This window comes from Falco naumanni, chromosome 9, assembly GCF_017639655.2.
Source record: "Falco naumanni isolate bFalNau1 chromosome 9, bFalNau1.pat, whole genome shotgun sequence".
Lineage (NCBI taxonomy): Eukaryota > Metazoa > Chordata > Aves > Falconiformes > Falconidae > Falco > Falco naumanni.
Window position 1 is genome coordinate 38,461,915 of NC_054062.1, and position 16,883 is coordinate 38,478,797.

The 16,883-nt window shown below is 40.7% G+C and overlaps 1 protein-coding gene and 1 long non-coding RNA gene across 3 annotated transcripts in view; one reads left to right on the forward strand and one right to left on the reverse strand.

The window, feature by feature from the left end:
• Positions 1–15,902, reverse strand: part of PHYHIPL (phytanoyl-CoA 2-hydroxylase interacting protein like) — an 80,110-nt gene extending 64,208 nt beyond the window's left edge. Inside the window, exon 1 of the mRNA XM_040607272.1 lies at positions 15,134–15,902. The gene's annotated coding sequence lies outside the window, so the exon portion shown is untranslated. The remainder of the gene's footprint in view (positions 1–15,133) is intronic.
• LOC121094099 lies at positions 13,019–15,123 on the forward strand. Of its 2 annotated transcripts, none has more exons than XR_005829745.1 (3): positions 13,019–13,136; positions 13,285–13,395; positions 14,105–15,123. It is a non-coding gene; the product is annotated as an uncharacterized LOC121094099 (long non-coding RNA). The 2 variants fall into 2 exon arrangements; XR_005829746.1 differs by having other exon boundaries at positions 13,041–13,136; positions 13,250–13,395.
• Positions 15,903–16,883: the final 981 nt, after the last annotated feature.

The following is a 16,883-nucleotide window of genomic DNA, read 5'->3' on the forward strand; positions in this document are numbered from 1 at the left end:
GACTTTTCTAAATCCACCTATGACTCTGATAAGGCAAAAAACACTATCACATTATGCATATCTGTCTGTAAGCATGTATGTACAATTTAGATACAATAAAATATCTAACTACTTGCCATCTCCTTAAGGAGCTTTTCTTTTAATCCATTTGAATTTCAAAGCATAACTAAAATTGCAGGAGAATTTTAATTGTTTACAAGATTTGAGCTTGGATAAGTGATCCATATGGATTCTTAATCTTTTGTGAGCAGCCAGTAATTCTTAGTCAGTGTAAAAAAGAATTCAATAATAAATACAAAGAATGGGTGACATTAAAAAAGCATGGATTTTCTAGTAAGTTTGGAGGTAGGGCACATAAAATTCCTTCTGATAAGGGAAAGAGGTACTGTTTCTAAAGTGCAACTTTTATTAATTGATTTTCCCAAATTTCTTAGAGGATTATGAGAAAAATCTGAAGATGTGGTGAATGAACAGTACAGCATTCCTCAGCTACTCTCAGGGACAGAGAAGAGACCTACCCACACCGTTCCTACAGTAAATCCCAAGGTGTTTTTCTGTATAAATGTCAGTCAGGAGCATTAGCCACTGGTGTCCCACTTTCATGCATGGTCCTTCATTTCAAGCTCCAAATAACCAATAAAATATACCAATGTATGTTTCCATCCTTACGAATGCTTATCAGCAGGCCTGTACCCTGTCAGGAAAGCAGTTTTGCTGGGCCATGGCATGGAAGTGAGCCTTTTGCTCCTGTTTTGAAGAATATACAAATTTAACTTGTAGAAAGCTTGTGCATAAGGGATGACCTGATACCCTTGGTAATACGTAATGTGAAATTAGAGCTTCCACTGGAATCAACGAGAGCAAGATGCACTGGTGGCACCACAGATAACCGAAAAGAGCATGCACTTTGAGCTGAGCTATGGTACTGCCTAATGATTAGCATGGTAAGAATTCATCTGACAGACCAGGTCTAAAAGAGAGTATAAGGCCCTTGGCACAGCCCGAGCGGTGAGGGTACCACATGTAGTAGTAATCTGTCTGTCTCTCTAAATTTACACCAGAAGAAGAAGTGAGATAAAGTCCTGAGGAAAACCACACAGGTGAAGTAGGGAGAGGCTAAGTTTATTGTAGCAACTCACTTCACCCAATACTAGAGGAAAGTAACACTCCATCTTCTTTGGGGTCAGGTAATGTGCTCAAGAGAGATGCTTGGTTCTGGTAGCTTTTTTCTTCTGAAGGGGAGGAAGTGGGGGCTTCTGAATGTGTAGCCAGATCTGCTTTGCTATTTACTTGATTTCTAACCAAAAGTCTCTTCTTACAGAACTGTTCTATATTCTTTGCTTAAGGTCTTAAAAGAAATTTGGAGAAGTTTGATCTGGGGGAAGAGGTACGGTCTTCTATTTTTGAGGAATGCTGGTAATTACAAGAAGAGGCAATAGTAAAATATTTGATGGGGTGCCCCGGTCTATGTTATGGTCATGCATGTAGTGCTGTACTTTGCTCAGAGCAGCACTTGCTTCCATACCCAAGGTTTGTTACTTTACAGGAAAGAGCAAATGAAGAGGGAGAAAAATAGTGCTCAGCTACTGCCTTCCCCATTTTTCTCACCAGGCTTTTGTTTATTCTTTGAAAGTGGTCCCTATCCTTGTCTTAAATACAAGATAACCATTTTGAGGAGAAAAATGCATGTAGGCATTTGCAGACACTTTGGGATATGGCAGCCTGCAGAATTTCCCTAGCAAGCATGCACTCTGAGCCTGCAGAGAGGGCTCACACTTTGTCCTGCATTCCCAGCTCCAGAGACCCTTCTCACACAGGATGGTATGTTATGTGCCCTACACAGCTGACAACTGGCTTCTCTCTGTTCCACAGTCCTCTTTGGAAAACACCACCTTGCACAAACCCTGGGAAGACAATCAAACAGAAACCTACAGCCAAGGGCAAAATAACACCATGCCAATAGCAAGTTTTGATGATAAAGTGTTCCCAACCCAGACAATCTGGATAGATATATCACATTCAAGCCAAAGTCACAAACAAAAATGAAGCATGATTTAACAAGCTGCCAAGGAAGCCAAAGAGGATTTTGGACTTTCTGCCTATCTGAACATGCTGGCACTTGACAAGCTTTTGAGCTGGTGGAGGCTGCCTTACCTACACTGCCTCTCCTGCACAGAGAAGGCTGAAGGAAGGCTGCAGAGAGCAGGTACAGCTAGCATCCACAGGCAAAAAGAGCAGCACATTTCAGCAAATTAGAGTATGTAAGTGTGCAAAGCATCTAAATACCTTATTTTAAAAATTAATTGTCACAAGAAAGCGAAGATTTTATCTTGGGAAGAATTTTACTTCTCAGAATATGCTGGCAGCATAGATCCTGTTACAGTGTACTTAACAAGTTTCCCTAAAATCAAAACCTTAAATAAACTGCAAAGTATGCCAATATTTCTTCAGCTCAGAGGTGTGGTCCCCTTCTATGCTTGGTTTTTTTTTTCTTACCAATGAAAAGTACAATGAACACCTGAGCTGTAGAAAATACACTGTAAAACCCCAGCTTTCATGCAGACACCATTTTACAGGAGCTGTAACGTCCTATGGCTCCCTACTTGTTCTGGTTCCTCTGCCTGACTGCAATAGGAGCTAGCTATGTAACATCTGATGCCTACAATCCACTCAGCAGCTCTTCTGTTGGTTTTTTTTTTTTTTTTTTTCAAAAGAGAATACCACGCAACTCTAATCAGAGTTGATGTAGATCAATATGAGCCTTTAGTTTCATTATATTTAAAGGGACACATGATTTATTGATCTGTGTATCAAATTTTAGTACACGTATTTTCTGTTTTGTCTGCAGTTAGTTTGTTATAATGCACAGTGGGTCTGCAGATCCAAATGTCACTCGGTACAAAAACAGAGTAATACCAGGAAGATGATTAAGCAGCTATATTGGTATAGGACACACTTATTTTATACTGTCTTTAAATTTGTAGTATATAGAGATCTCTACTTAAACACAGTGAAGTAAGTTAGGGCCATGCAAAAACCATTAAATCAGAACATCCCTCCTTTCAGGGGTTTTATAACATGTTTGCTTACTGGACTTAAATGTTCTGTGCTAATTCTAGATATTTTAAAATATTTTAAAATTTAAAGCTGATTAATCTTGTGTTGCTGATAATTAGTTGAAATCAACAGAGCTAGTTAAAAAGCAAAGGCCACATACTGTGCTGCCATATATCCTCTGCTTAATATGCCTTTTTCTTCTTTTTTTTTTTTTTAAAAAAAAAAACCACACATGTGGTCTGATTATACATCTGATGAGCTGATCAGTAGAGTCAGGACTTAGCTAGGATTCGCCTCACTGGCCATGTATAGATATGTACACATTAGAGATTTAGTCTAACAACTGCCTAAGCTCCCTCTACAGTCACTGCAGTAGGACAGGCACCTCTACTCCATCCTCATCTTGGGATCCTCTCTAATGACCAGCTCCACCTAGATGGCTGCCCTTGGGTACATACCAGAAAAAAGCCAAATACAGAAGATATGAATCCCAGCTGCAGTGAAAGCTGTTGATTTTACTTAAAATCAACTCTGCTTAATTTCATAGGTTTGACGCAGCCCCAATACCTCACCTCAGCGATGCATCACAGCTAATTTCTGCGAGATGAGCGCATTCTTACAGACAGGCGTGTGCAAGAGGGACTTGCTGAATCATGCCCTCAGTCAAAAAAGATAGACTGATGTTCACTTGTCGAAGCTTGTATAAATCATGTGCCATCCTTAATAGGATTAATTAGCACAGTATTAAGGATAAGGAGCAAACCTGCAGCTGTAGTGCCTTTAACGTATGAGGGGCTTTTAACACATTTGACCTTTCCTACTCCCAGCTGAAGTGCAAAAATATCTTTCAGATTTGTTTCCGCATGGAAACAAGGAAAAGAAACATGAAAGCTAAGTTAATACTTAAGAATGACAGTTTAATTGTCCTCTATGGAGGTGTCATCACCAGCTAATACTTTTTTTTTTTTTCCAGGGCATAAAGAACATCCATTATATTTGTCCTGCCTATTAGCAGTGCTGGAGTTGCGAACAGAGAACACCAGTTCTACTTATGCTGTGAATAAAAACATGATCCTATATGAATGACTCACTGCTCTTTTGTAAGCTTGTAAGCATCTTTGCGTGAAAGATGAAGGCATTGTAGATGAGCCCAATAGAATCAGTGCTGTCCTCTCAAGCTCGAGGACACTGTTCTGAAGAAGACAGACTTGAAACACAAGATTTGAGCTAATGTGTTACTGGAAAAGAAATCCACCAAAGACCAGCTAAGAAGCGTTCTTTACTTTGATACACAATTCAGCTTGGCTGTGGAAATGCCTGTGGTTGAGATTTCTTTCTGAACATTTACTCTAGTTATGCAGCATTGCTGAGGGTGGGTGTGGTTTTTTGAAACTTGTTTTAGGGAAGCAGTAGGTCTGAAAGATACACCAAAGGGCAGCTAGTTTCATAGCAATATTTTTAAAAAGTTGTTTCAACAATAAGATCAATTGATTTTTTTCCAATTATTATTTTCAGGCTTAAAGGAAAACCTTTTTTCCCTGTCCCCATTTTTCACTGAACTTGACCTGTCAGGACTCAAGTGTGCTCATCTGAATCCCTCCTCACCCCCTCTGCCCAGCATTGCTGCTGGACTTGCTGTTGGTGGTTGAGCGCGCTGCCACTGCTCCTGTCCTCCTCTGCTCAGCCACATCTGCTGCTTGGGCTGCTGGAAGAGGAGAGGAGCTACCCTGTGAGCCCAGGGATGCCCTGTCTGCCAGGCCCATTGCTCAGAGATCCCACTCTCCTCTCTTGCTACTGGCCATGCTCCCACATATGGCCTGATGTATCTAGAAGAGCTACTTGGCTTGCAGGACAGCACACACGCTTTGCCTTGGGGGAGGTGGTGTGTACGGAGCCTGGGAAGTGGAGAGGTCTAGAGGAGTCCCATTTGTAAGAGCTGGTACATTCCTTCGTCACAAGGCTGAAAGTACGTATGGCTTTTATAAAGTTAGGGCTATTATTTCTGGCACTGGTTCCTACTCTCACCAATGCTGGAAACCGTATTAGCAGGTTTCAGCAACCACAGATTTCAGCTATCACAGTCAAACAGGAAGAACCTTGCAAAAATTCATCATCTTACATACACAGGCTTGCCTAAGAGGTGACACAAGAAAGATTCTACACACTTGAAAGGCAAAACTCATTTAACAGGCCCTTATTCTCTAGTCATCCAGGACAATGTGTTTCTCTGTTGGCTTTGCTTCTCTGGGCAACTGCGCTGAAGCTGGAACACTTCTTTCATGCAGCCCAAATGCCGGTTTCCATTTTGTAGAGCTACATGATTCGATTTGCTTCGGTGGTTCAAAAGTTCAATGGGGAAGAGCTCCTGCGGAGAGGAGAGCGTGAGCAGCTCACACTAACAAATGGGTGCTTGCCTTGGAAAACAGCACATGTCTGTTCGCATGCATCCAAACTGCAGGCTGCTAAAGCATCCCACCGAGAGCGAGCCTGGCAGGGGAAGCAACTTTACAGACCTTTGAGTCACCAGGAGTAACACGAACAAGAGCCAGAAAAAACATTTTGCTGTTTAAAAGGGAATCGTTATACAGTGCTTGATAAAGTTTATTGTACCAATTCGTGGAATCAAGAGGGAAAACAGTATCCAGTTGTTTGAGGAAAGCATTGAGATGTAAAATCTGACCTCAGCTCTGTGTTGTTGTTGTGACAGGGTAGAGACAAAAGCATACACAAAACCCATAGCTAAGAAAGGGAAAAGAAAAGCTGGTAGCTGAAAGGATCCCAGCTGCTGCGTAAGGACAGTCACAATATGCGAGGCGGAAGGGAATCACCCATGTCCAAGTCCACATCCAGGGAAAAAACTAGTACAAAGATAGCAGTTTTTGGTATTGTGCCTTTCTAAGGTCAAGCAAAAGTATTTTCAGAGCAAAAGAATAAAGGTAAAACATACTATCTTTTCTCTCAAAAAGACCAAGTCAAAGTAGTGTTATCCCACAAACACTATACATCACAAAGAAATACCTTCTCAAAAATAAAGTATCTTGCCCTGCTCCTACTCAAGTCAGAGACATTGCTAAAGGAGAAAAATTAGACCAATACAGTAAGCAAAGGTAAGAATTTGTCCACACCCGTCTACGACAATTACATGGCATGAAGGGTTTGAAAGAAATTTAACATGCTCTGCAGTGTTAACAGGACCATTTAACTACCAATATGTACAAACTTCTCTATTATACCACATCAACAGCCAGACCCCTCTGCCTGGAAATGGTTCTCTGTGGTGGGCCAGGAGAGCTCACAGCACGCAGGCATACCACTTTGCCAGGCAAAGAGCCTTGCAGTGAGTGCTCCCAGCACGCACACTGCCCGCTCTGCCCCCAGCACTTGCATTGCCTCCTCAGAGAGCACCCTAGCAACATCACCAGCTTCAACTTTACTTGTCAGGATGTCCTACCTATAAACCCTCAACACTTTCTCCTGCACTCACCTCACTGCATGGGGGAAAAAGCATGTGTATGGCAGATGTTAGCCCCGCTGCTCTCTAGCTCCTGGAGGTACTCAGGAAGGGGAGGGAAGCGTACAAATCTGCTTTGCCTGGCAAGCAATGATGTCCTTGGTGCTATATAATCCATCTGCCCATTCACAGGCACGTTGAAACCTAGCTAACCATAAGATTTCTCTGAAACACCTCTCTCTGCACGTGCTTTATGGAAGAACTGCATGGAATGGTACAACCTGGGGCACACATTGTACATAAGCTATGTAAGAAGCTGCACAACCTGCTGACCTTGAGCAGACCCCCCCAAAAAAAATGATTTAGAGCTGAAGTTACCTGTACAGCACTCCCAGCCTTTTAAGCCCTGTGCTCAAAATCTCTGTTATGACCTTTTTTTTTTTTTCCCCTCCCACAACATAATATGAGATATTTTGAATGATGAAGCCAGCTGCTGGTAGAATATATTGTGAGGTCAAAACATTTTATACATTGTGGTTGAAGAAAAAAAACAACAAAACCAGTTGCTAAACTCTGTGGTTTACATAAAGTGCTTTTAGTGTTATTTTTTAAAGACACACTAGTCCTAGAAATATTCAAGTTGGGTGGTCAGTATTTTTATTTCAGTCTCAGAAACTAGAGGAAAATAGGAACAGACAAACCATGAAAGCTTAAACCTACCTTTGGCTGCTTTTCTGGCAAGAAATCACTGCTCAGCCTGAAAACACTGCCATAGTCTACAAGAAAACCGTGGATGAAAAGGTATCTTAGACTATGTGTCAGTTTTAATGTACGAGGCCTTTATCACGAGGCAGAACTAGGAAAAAAGTCCAAACCCTCTTGAGGGAATTTTGTTTTTTTTTTTTTTTTTTTCCCCAGACAGTAACAAAACTCCTGCATGTTGCTATTTGTGGTTTATTTTGTGTCTGTGCACCAGGAGCCTGTGAATTTTGATTTCTAACTGTTCAGACAGAGGACAGGTAACCTGAGCCAATGATAAGCTGTATTTCTGCTCTGAAACTGCCTTTTCTGCTGGCCTGAGGTTGTTGAGGAATGACCCTCAAATCCTGGAACAATACCCTGTGCTGGGTTCTCATATCAAACAAGCTGCAAGTACGTTAAAAGGAAAAATATGTCAGAAGCCACCTTTAGCCACTTTACTCAGTTTCAAATTTCCCGCCCCCCTGCTTCATAAACAAAAAAATAAAAACGTTCCTAACAATGAAGATAGCAAAGCCCTTGAGAAATTACCCAGGAAAGAAATGCTGCGGTGTTTAAAGAGAAGGTTAAACAAACACATATCAGAAATGTGTTTAAAGCTGCTGGAGCTCTTTGCAGCTGGGAAGACAAGGGACAGCTGTAAAGTCTTCCAGGGCAGCGCTTGAAGGTGAAAGAGCCCAACATCTTCTCTTGTGCCTTCGCCAAGGCAGGAGCTCTGGCTTATGGACTGGGGGAAGTCCCAGAACTTGGACCCCCTAACCACCCTAACCCGAAAATTCAGCCCTACCAAGAAGTATTTCGCTTGTGATAAAAATAAAAACGTAAGGCAGAAGAAATCTTCCTAAAAGAGAAGACTGAATCACCACTCAGCATAGGTCATGGGGTGTTCAAAAAGCTTTGTAGGTCCTTTCAGGTTCAAACCACTATATAACTACTTTGCTGACAAAATTAGTTTTTCTGCTTTCCTGCTTTGAGCATTCATACTTCTTCACTTGCACATCAGTTACTTGTCTGCATAGCACGTTATCTCCCTCCATGGTTGTGTGCCAAGAAAAAGAAAGACTGTGCATGGGCAGAACTAAAGAACGATACTGTGTCCTCAAAATCTTTCATCTAAAGACCTGATTGCGTGCAAGAGGAGCCTAATGCACACAGGCAGCCATTTTCTGAACTCACAAGCACAGCTATAGCTGCTCGGTTTCTAGAGTGCAGCTGTGGTCAGTGCATCACAAATACTGCAGAGTTCCTTCCTCTGCCTGCAAAGGAACAGTTCTGTGTCCTCATTTTCACTGTAAAGATGCTTTTGAAAAACTCTCCATTATTTAGTACTTTGAAAACATGCTGTCTCTTCAAGCATAGAATGTTGGCACCGATATATCCTGTGGGTTTTCATACAGTAAATTGATCAGATTATTTTGTTTAAAACTATTGTTCTAAATACAATCAGAGATTTTTGGCTCTTGGATTGTGTTCATTTTGGCCTCATCACAGCTAAACTTCTGACTTGAAGCCCATATAAATATTTGCCCTTTTAGCATTTATTTTGATTCTAACCATATTCGTAGAGCTTGTTTGATTGTTTTTTGTAAAGAAGAAATGTACTCATAAATCAGATTAAATAGATCAATTTGCTACACAATTTTGCCATGAATCTCTGTTCTGCAAAGCAAGATTTTATTGCCAGATTTTCCCTGCAACCTCTGTAAACATTTACTTTACTGTCCTATAATTGCTTTTAACATATATTTTCATGCACAAGCTAACTATTCTCCATGAATTTTATTAGCAGGAAGGTTCTGCATAATGTTCGAACTCCATAAAGTTGTGCACTCATTCTTGTTTATTTAAATACCACAATCAGTCTTAGCAAATGCAGTGCTGTGCTTTGCAAACAAGCTGACCTCCATCTACCAGTCTTGCAATGAAATGATAACTAGTTTTAGGAGTGTGCCCCAAAGCCTGTTCAGCAAAGATCCTTTTCTGCCTTTAAGCACATGCATCTCTGACACTGATTTATCTAGGAATAGTGTTAGCATGTGTTTGCACATCTGGGGGCAAATTTTGGCTCCAAATTTGGGTGAGATGAAGGGTTGTCAAATTAATATATGTCTGGTTTACAAAAATGGAGTCCATGTTTTTCTGAACGAAGACAAAATTAATTTTTGGATCAGCTTCAGCTTGCGGACTGACTCTCCACACATCCACACATGCACTCTGGCAAGCACATTTTGTAGTGAACTAACTCAGAACAGTAATATGGACCCTTTTAACTCGGTGTTGTTGGTTCAGCTCAATGGCGTTTCAGTGTGCTCGCAGTGGCAGGCATTCTCTTTTCACAGTGTACACAGCAAAAGTTAGTGTTGACTGTGATGTGAAGGCTACGCGGCGCAGTGCTGTAGTGTTCCTGAGAGAAAGGCAAAGGCAAGGGAGGGGAAGGAACAGCAAAGCACCAGTAGAGAGCTCCCAGCCTGTAGCAAGGTATAGCTCCCAATCTGCATGCATCATATGTGGTTTATGTAAGATGTAGAGCTTAGTTTGAACCCACTTATTTTAAAATATTGACACAGAAATTTATCACAATTATCATGAATTATTGCCTGCCTTGCCAGTTTCTGCAGTAGTCAGTGAATGGGTCTGGAACTGTAAAAATGGTCTCAGTGCAATGGATGGTTTATTGTGGTCAGGACTGAAAGAAACACTGGAAAACTACAGTGTTGCTAATTCAGTGCAGCTGCTCTGCAAAAGCAGGCATGACTTTGGTAACCTGGCTCTGGGGTTGAAAATGCAAGGCCTTTCAGAAGACATAAATCCTAACATGGAAATGCGAGAACTGATATACCACAAACCTCTTTTGCCACATGGCACACATGCATCAGGAACTCTCTGAGATTCTCCAATGCCTCAATCAAATTCCTCTCAGTGTCTTTACTCTGAAAATATATTTTTTATAAAAATCTAAGTGTATACACTGTCAGAAGACACCCCATTTTTACCACAACTTTGAGCAGAGAAGGAATTTACCAAAAGCATATTTAAAGGAAGCTTCAGAATTTTTTCTAACTTTACAACTTTCCTGTTTTTCCAGAAAATAAAACAATGTTTCAGCCAGTTCAACTTATTATACAGTAACAGAATGTGCTGGACTTCACTATACCCAAATAGTGTAGTTTCTAGTGTTCATTACTCAATATACAAGTGTATTTATTCTAGAAAGATATAAATAGAGGGCCAGAAGAGAAAAAAGTAAATTTTGGAGCCAGACCTGAATCCAGTGACTTCTTGTTAGACTAAAGCACATTATGCTGAAAGGCAGTCAGTAAGGAACTGGACAGTTCAGCAAAATATATCACTTTTTTTGATAACTTGTTCCAGTTGTAAATCACTATTACTGTTAAACGTTCCTGTCTTATTGTTTGCACTCATCTGGCTGCAGCTTCAAGCTGATGATCCTCCTCATGCCTTTCTCCACTAGATTCAAGAGCCCGTTAGAACCCATTAAAGTATTCATACGTTGTAATGAAGTCGCCCCTGAAGCTTCTCCCTGATAAACTAAGTAGATTGAGCTCCTTAAAGCTCTCCATGGAAGGCATTATCTCTAGCCCCTCAAATCAGTTTGGGAATTTTTACCACGCTCTGCTGTTTCCTAGCTGCTGCATTATATTTTTTCTTCTTTTCTCCTGTTTAACCATGGTTAGATCATCTTCACCAATACCAATTTACCAAAGGTATACAAAACAGTATCACCCACTTTTTCCTGTTTATTTTGCCTCCTTTAGCCATCTGTGGATTTTTTTTTCCCCAGTGCTGAATACATATTGGGAATTGCACATGGAATATTGTCTTAGTTGCCTGTCATATTCACAACAGGCACAGTGCCCCTTTCCATACATATAGCCAGCAATCCTTGTTCCTAAAGGTGTATTCTTCCAACGAATCAGTTAATCAGTTCAGTAAAGTGGTTAGATACCTTTGATACTCTGCTCAGCCTGTTATTTAATATTTTACCAGTCACTGTGTTATCCCATTTCTAATGCTTACTCTCAGATTATGGAGAATCTGCACCTTCCACTTAGCCTGTTCATCATTCACTGAAGTGCACTTTACAGGTTTGATGTTGTAATGCTAAGTGATAAAAATATACATCTCAGTTGAAAAGTAAATTTGCTTCAGAGGCTGAAATCAGGTTTGTCTGACCACATTAATTACACTCTTATTTTCCAGTTCTCTCTCTCAGAATTTTTTTCTTAAGATTTTTCTTGCCTTTCTCTACAAAATGAGAACTAGTCCATATTTTTGGAAATGTCACTAAGCAAATTCCCTGCTCTTGCAGAATGATGGTGATAACCTTGATCTTTTCTGCTCCTCTCTTGCATTTCAAAACTTTTAATTATGCTGTTTGATTTCCCCCCCGTTTTTGCATTCTGTATTTCTAATTCCTTACTTTGTTTTCTCCTAAAGTAGGATTTGGTTTTAGCCAAAACAATATTTTCACATTGCCAAGGAATATTTGCCACCTAGAAAAATCTTAGAGATGTTTGAGATTTCTTTGACATTTTGATCTGTGTGTGTATGCATAGACACATGTATGTTGTATTTGTCCTTATTTTTCTTCAGCTCTGATAAAGCAGACCTTGGGAATCAGCCACCATAGACAACAGGGGTTGGGACTGGTCCTCTTTCTATCAATTATTGATGTAATCAGGCCATGACCACCAGCTTCTGTGTAAACACTCATTTCTGACCCTTCATCTAACTTCGTTACTCCTTAGAAATTAGGCTCAAAATGCAGCTACTGTGTATAAAGAGCATGAAATCTTGAAATAGAAAATTTGGCTTTACAATTAAGAACTTTAATAATGTTCCACTATGGGTGCCCAAGAACTTCAACGTATGAGTTTAAAGCTTAAACTGACCTTCACCCATAAGCCCAAATATTTTTTCACCATATTTTGGAGAGGGACTTAGGAAATTGTGTGTCATGTTCTTCCATTTTATTTATGACCCACTAAAGCAGGGGTCTCCAAACTACGGCCCGCGGGCCGGATACAGGCCCCCAGGGTCCTCAATCCAGCCCCCGGTATTTACAGAACCCCCCACCAGGGGTTGGGGGGGGGAAACCAAGCAGCAGCAGATGGCTGCCTGCCACTGCATCCGCGCGCCGGCCCCCTGGTTAAAAAGTTTGAGGACCCTTGCACTAAAGGTTTCCCACCAGTATCTTCTGATGGGCTTTGCAGCAGTCATGCATTTGAATCAGAACTAATATGTTCTCATTTGCCAGCTTCATTAATACAAACAAAGGTCTCTTTAATATTCCAGTTAAAAGACACATACATCATCAGAAAACGAATTCAGATCCGTCCCCTTCCAGATTCCTTATTTTCCCTAAATATTATCTGAATTCTGTGCAGATCAAAGGCTTTTGATAAACTTGGCAAATTAAATGGTTCCAGTCATCTTAGTACAGATTGCTCCATTATTTACAGCTTAAAATCCTATCTGTCAAATTCGTATGTCTTAGAAGCACTGTCATAGAAGAAAAAGAATAAGCTGCTTATGATAGTTTGAAAGTCATATTAGATTACAGTAGAATTTAACTTTTTCTGGAGGGATTCCATGTGTGTGTCAGTTGTTGTAGCAGCTAGAATTGGGTCTTCTGGTTATGTATGTAGTTGGGGTAAAGACAAAATTAAGGGCACAAGCTGAAACTGGGAGGGTAGCTGCTGCCTCCCCCAGCACAGCCCAGCTCTCCCTGGCAGTGCAGCAGTCTGCTGTGCTGCTGCAGCTCTCCCAGCCACCTCTGCTCAGTGCTTTCTTTCACAAGAGAAGTGCAACTAGAAAACTGCTCAGCCAGAACCCTCCACCATCCAGGGTAATTGTTCTCTTACTATGCCATCCTTAGGTGCAAAGCTACATAGTTTGTTTTATGAATGAGTGAGTAATACATGGTGTGACTATTTCTATTTTTATGCCCTCTTTCAACAGATTATATAATGGTGTTGCTATCACTTTACATATAGCACAAGAAAACTGAGTTTTCAAGAAGGTTAATCTGGAGGCTCAACAAAGAAAACACTGACAGCAGAGAAGAGCTAACATGAAAAGGAGGTGGCTCAGAGTAGTGCCTAAAGGTAAAATGAGGAGACAACATGATTTGCTATCTATTAGCAATGTAATTTTTGCCCATAATTGCCTTCTTTCATTCTCAATGCCAAGTAATACTAAGTGTATGGATAGATCTGATAAACATGGGATTGAAAAGGGAAGGGAACGTAAGATTTACCTAAGTGCCAAGGCCCTCGCAAACAAAATAGTCCTATTAAAAACAATAGCCTTGGCAATCAATCCCAGTCAATTGCTAAAATCAACAGCTTTCTGATACTTTTCCTGATACCATGCTGGAAGTTTCTGGGTCCTCACTGCTAACAAGTGAGAGGAGTATTTTGTAGTAATGCACAGTAATGGAAACATCTCTCAGCCTGAAGAAAGACGTTTTGTGTTGAAGAGGTATTGTACTTGCAGCTTCTTTATGCTGACTAGCCTACAATGGCTAGTTAATTATTGTCAAAAGTCCAGCTCTCCTGCAAATGCACCCAAGCCCAATAGCTCAGGAAAGCACTGAACAGGAGACAGGAAGGATGTTTAGCAAAAATTGGTGTATGCTTTGATACACTGCTGTCTGGTGAGCACATAATGAAGCATTAGGGGTGCTTCTGTGTTTGAAAGCAGCTTTGTGCCTAAAAGCAAAAAATAAACCCTGAAAATGACCTCCTTTTCTGGTGAGACATGTAGTAGGGGCACACGCAAACCATGTTGTTCATTGCTTTTTTTTCTCCTGAGACTGCATCAACTGGGAAATTATTTCAAAACACCTGATGTAATTGGAGAGCTCCCATCAGGCTTTCAGACAAGGATGGATGTCATCAAGCCAAGCCATGGGATCATCACCAGTGGTTAAACTGACAGTGTAAAATGGGGGGGGAAAAAAAGATGGAAGAAAGAGAGGAACACCCATAATAAAAACATTATGGCAGACAGATAACAAAGAAATTTTACTGCACCGAACAATGAACAAGAACCCACATCTGCACTGAAGCAGAAAAAGCAGTGAGCTAACACCACAAGACCAGTGACTGTGACTGCAGACTCACTTGCTGAAAGCCGTAACAGGAAAGGTAGAGGCACCTTATGCAAGATTTATGATGCTGCCTGCAGGAGGTTTGAAGCGAACACTGCCAAAGGAAGCAAGTGAGAATTAAAATGCTATTACTTAAAATGTGTGTAAACAAAGTACATTGGTGAATAAAGAAGCCATGGGAATACCACAGGAAGTATCCTAGACATTGGGTCAGAAAACGTTGTATCAGAAAACATTGTATCAGCACTTTGCCCTACACCAGGAATCATAAGGAAAGGACATCAACAGACAATGCGTGCCTGGTCAAGTAAATCAAGTTTTCTACTTGTGCATGTCACAGAAAGCTGCAGCAAAGAGGTTCTCATGTATTTTTCACCCTGCTGTGCTGTCTGCATTTTAGCTGGGAAGCCACAATTCAGAACAGAGAGGTAGAATGCATGTAGCACTCGTTGCCAAAGGAACAAATCAGAAGGACTAGGAAGTACAGTTCAGCAAAATACATGTGCTGGAGCAGGCAGACATCTGATCCAAATTTTAAACCTTTTCCCCTTTTTTTCTTTTAATATATGCTCTGATCAAAAACTGAGATTAAAATTCTGTGCTGTAATTGGCACTACTCAAAGCATATTTCCCTTTTGAAGTCTGTGACTAGTTCAAGTGTCACTCTTCTCCATGGCCTACAATCACTCAAACAACAAGCTACACAGGTTATTTTCAAGGCCTGTTGTTACCTTTGGCTGTTGCAGAAATTTTTCATCCGTGGTTTTTCAAATCCAACTGCACACTTTCAACTGACATGACAGACTTTAGGCAGGGTGTCTTGAATGCCCACCTCCTCCAACCCTCATGCTGTCTGAAGAGCTGCAATGACCAGAAAGGCTGATCTCCTTTCACAAGCTCCAGGCATGACAAGCCAGCACCGGCTGCAAAGAACAGCAACATATTCCTGCTTGCAGGCTAGTTCCTGACGGACAGCAGGAAAGGACTTTCTGCAAAAGCCTCCTATTACACCAGAGCAAAAAACCACTGTGCTAATAACACAAATAAATTTGTACTGTACCCACAAAGGAAAGACTATTTTTTGCACGTCTCTTGACAAAGTTTTGGTAAATGCTTTGCCGCCAAACATCACAGCTCTTCTGTCCTCTTATGCTCCCTTTTAGCAGTTCTCTGCAGCGCGTTGGTGGTACCCCTATGCTCTGTTTTGTTAACTCCGCCTGTAAATGACAACTTGTCTTAGTGAGGTGTGACCAGCCGGTCATCTGGCAAGCACTTGCAAAGACTCCAGTCCAAAAAGCTAATCTCCTCCTAGCTCCAGATCTGTGAGGCTTTAATGAGGTCTTGTGGAGAAGCAGCAGTTATAAGGGATTCATTGAAGATGAGGACATCCTTGTATAGCTACTAATTGCTCTAACTCACTAGCTCATTTTTTTGTGAAAACTGGAGCCTGCCAAGAAATGCTCTCAATTTAAATTGTTGCAGTGCTTTGTGTCTGCTTTGGAACTTTCCCACTCTGCCCATGAATCAAAGCACATAACAGATTTATTTTCTTTTTTATCATGATGGAAGAGACATTTTCTGCTGGAGTCTGTGTATACCCTTGCCTAAATAAATATTCAACTACTGAAAGCTAGGCTATTGTAAACTTTACGAGGAATAATTATAAAGGTAGCATCAATAGTATGTTCCTGTGTTAGTGTTTAACTACTGGACTACACCCTTTCTAAACGTTAACACACCAAATATTTCGCTGCTGCAGGCCTGATTAAAATTAGAGTAAAAGCCTAGCCTTTTAAGAAGAGATGTGGTAAATTACTGCTTGATGAAAATACATTTCCTCAGTGAAGTCAGAAAGCCTCTGGCATATATTCGTTTTGATCTTATTAAAAAACAAAACCTTTTTTATGTGTGCAATAACTTCCAATTTGACCAAATGGTTCCTTAGTTCTACCTTGCAAACTCGTCAAAATATGGCACTTGTCATTCATTGTCTATGTATCGAAGTTCACTTTTAAGGTGTTTAAACAAAGGACTAGATAGATCAGAGCTGTTAGTACCACTCATTTTGCTTAGAAATTACATGTCTCAAGTGCTGGAAAATTATCTCTCCAGTTGCATTTCTACAGACAGATAAGAATCAAAACTGAAGCTTAAGCAATTCCATTAGAAGAATTTGGGGGTAATATTAATAGAGAGTTTTGTAAATTAAACACAGCAAGAGATTTTAGATCTCAGAGGGAAATTTTCAGGTTAGGCAAACAGCAAGAGATGCCCAGCTGCATCTGCCAGCTAAGCACAGGTGACACTTGTACCTATCAACATTTACCTCCAGCCCTGTCTTCTCCTCACCTGACCTGCTCAGTCAGGCAGCAGATGGGACGTGCACCCAACAGGCATAGGAATGATTGGTTTTACTTGTTTTCTTGGGTTGTGCTTTTTTTTTTTTTTTTTTCCACGGGAATATTTTGCCAATATGAATTC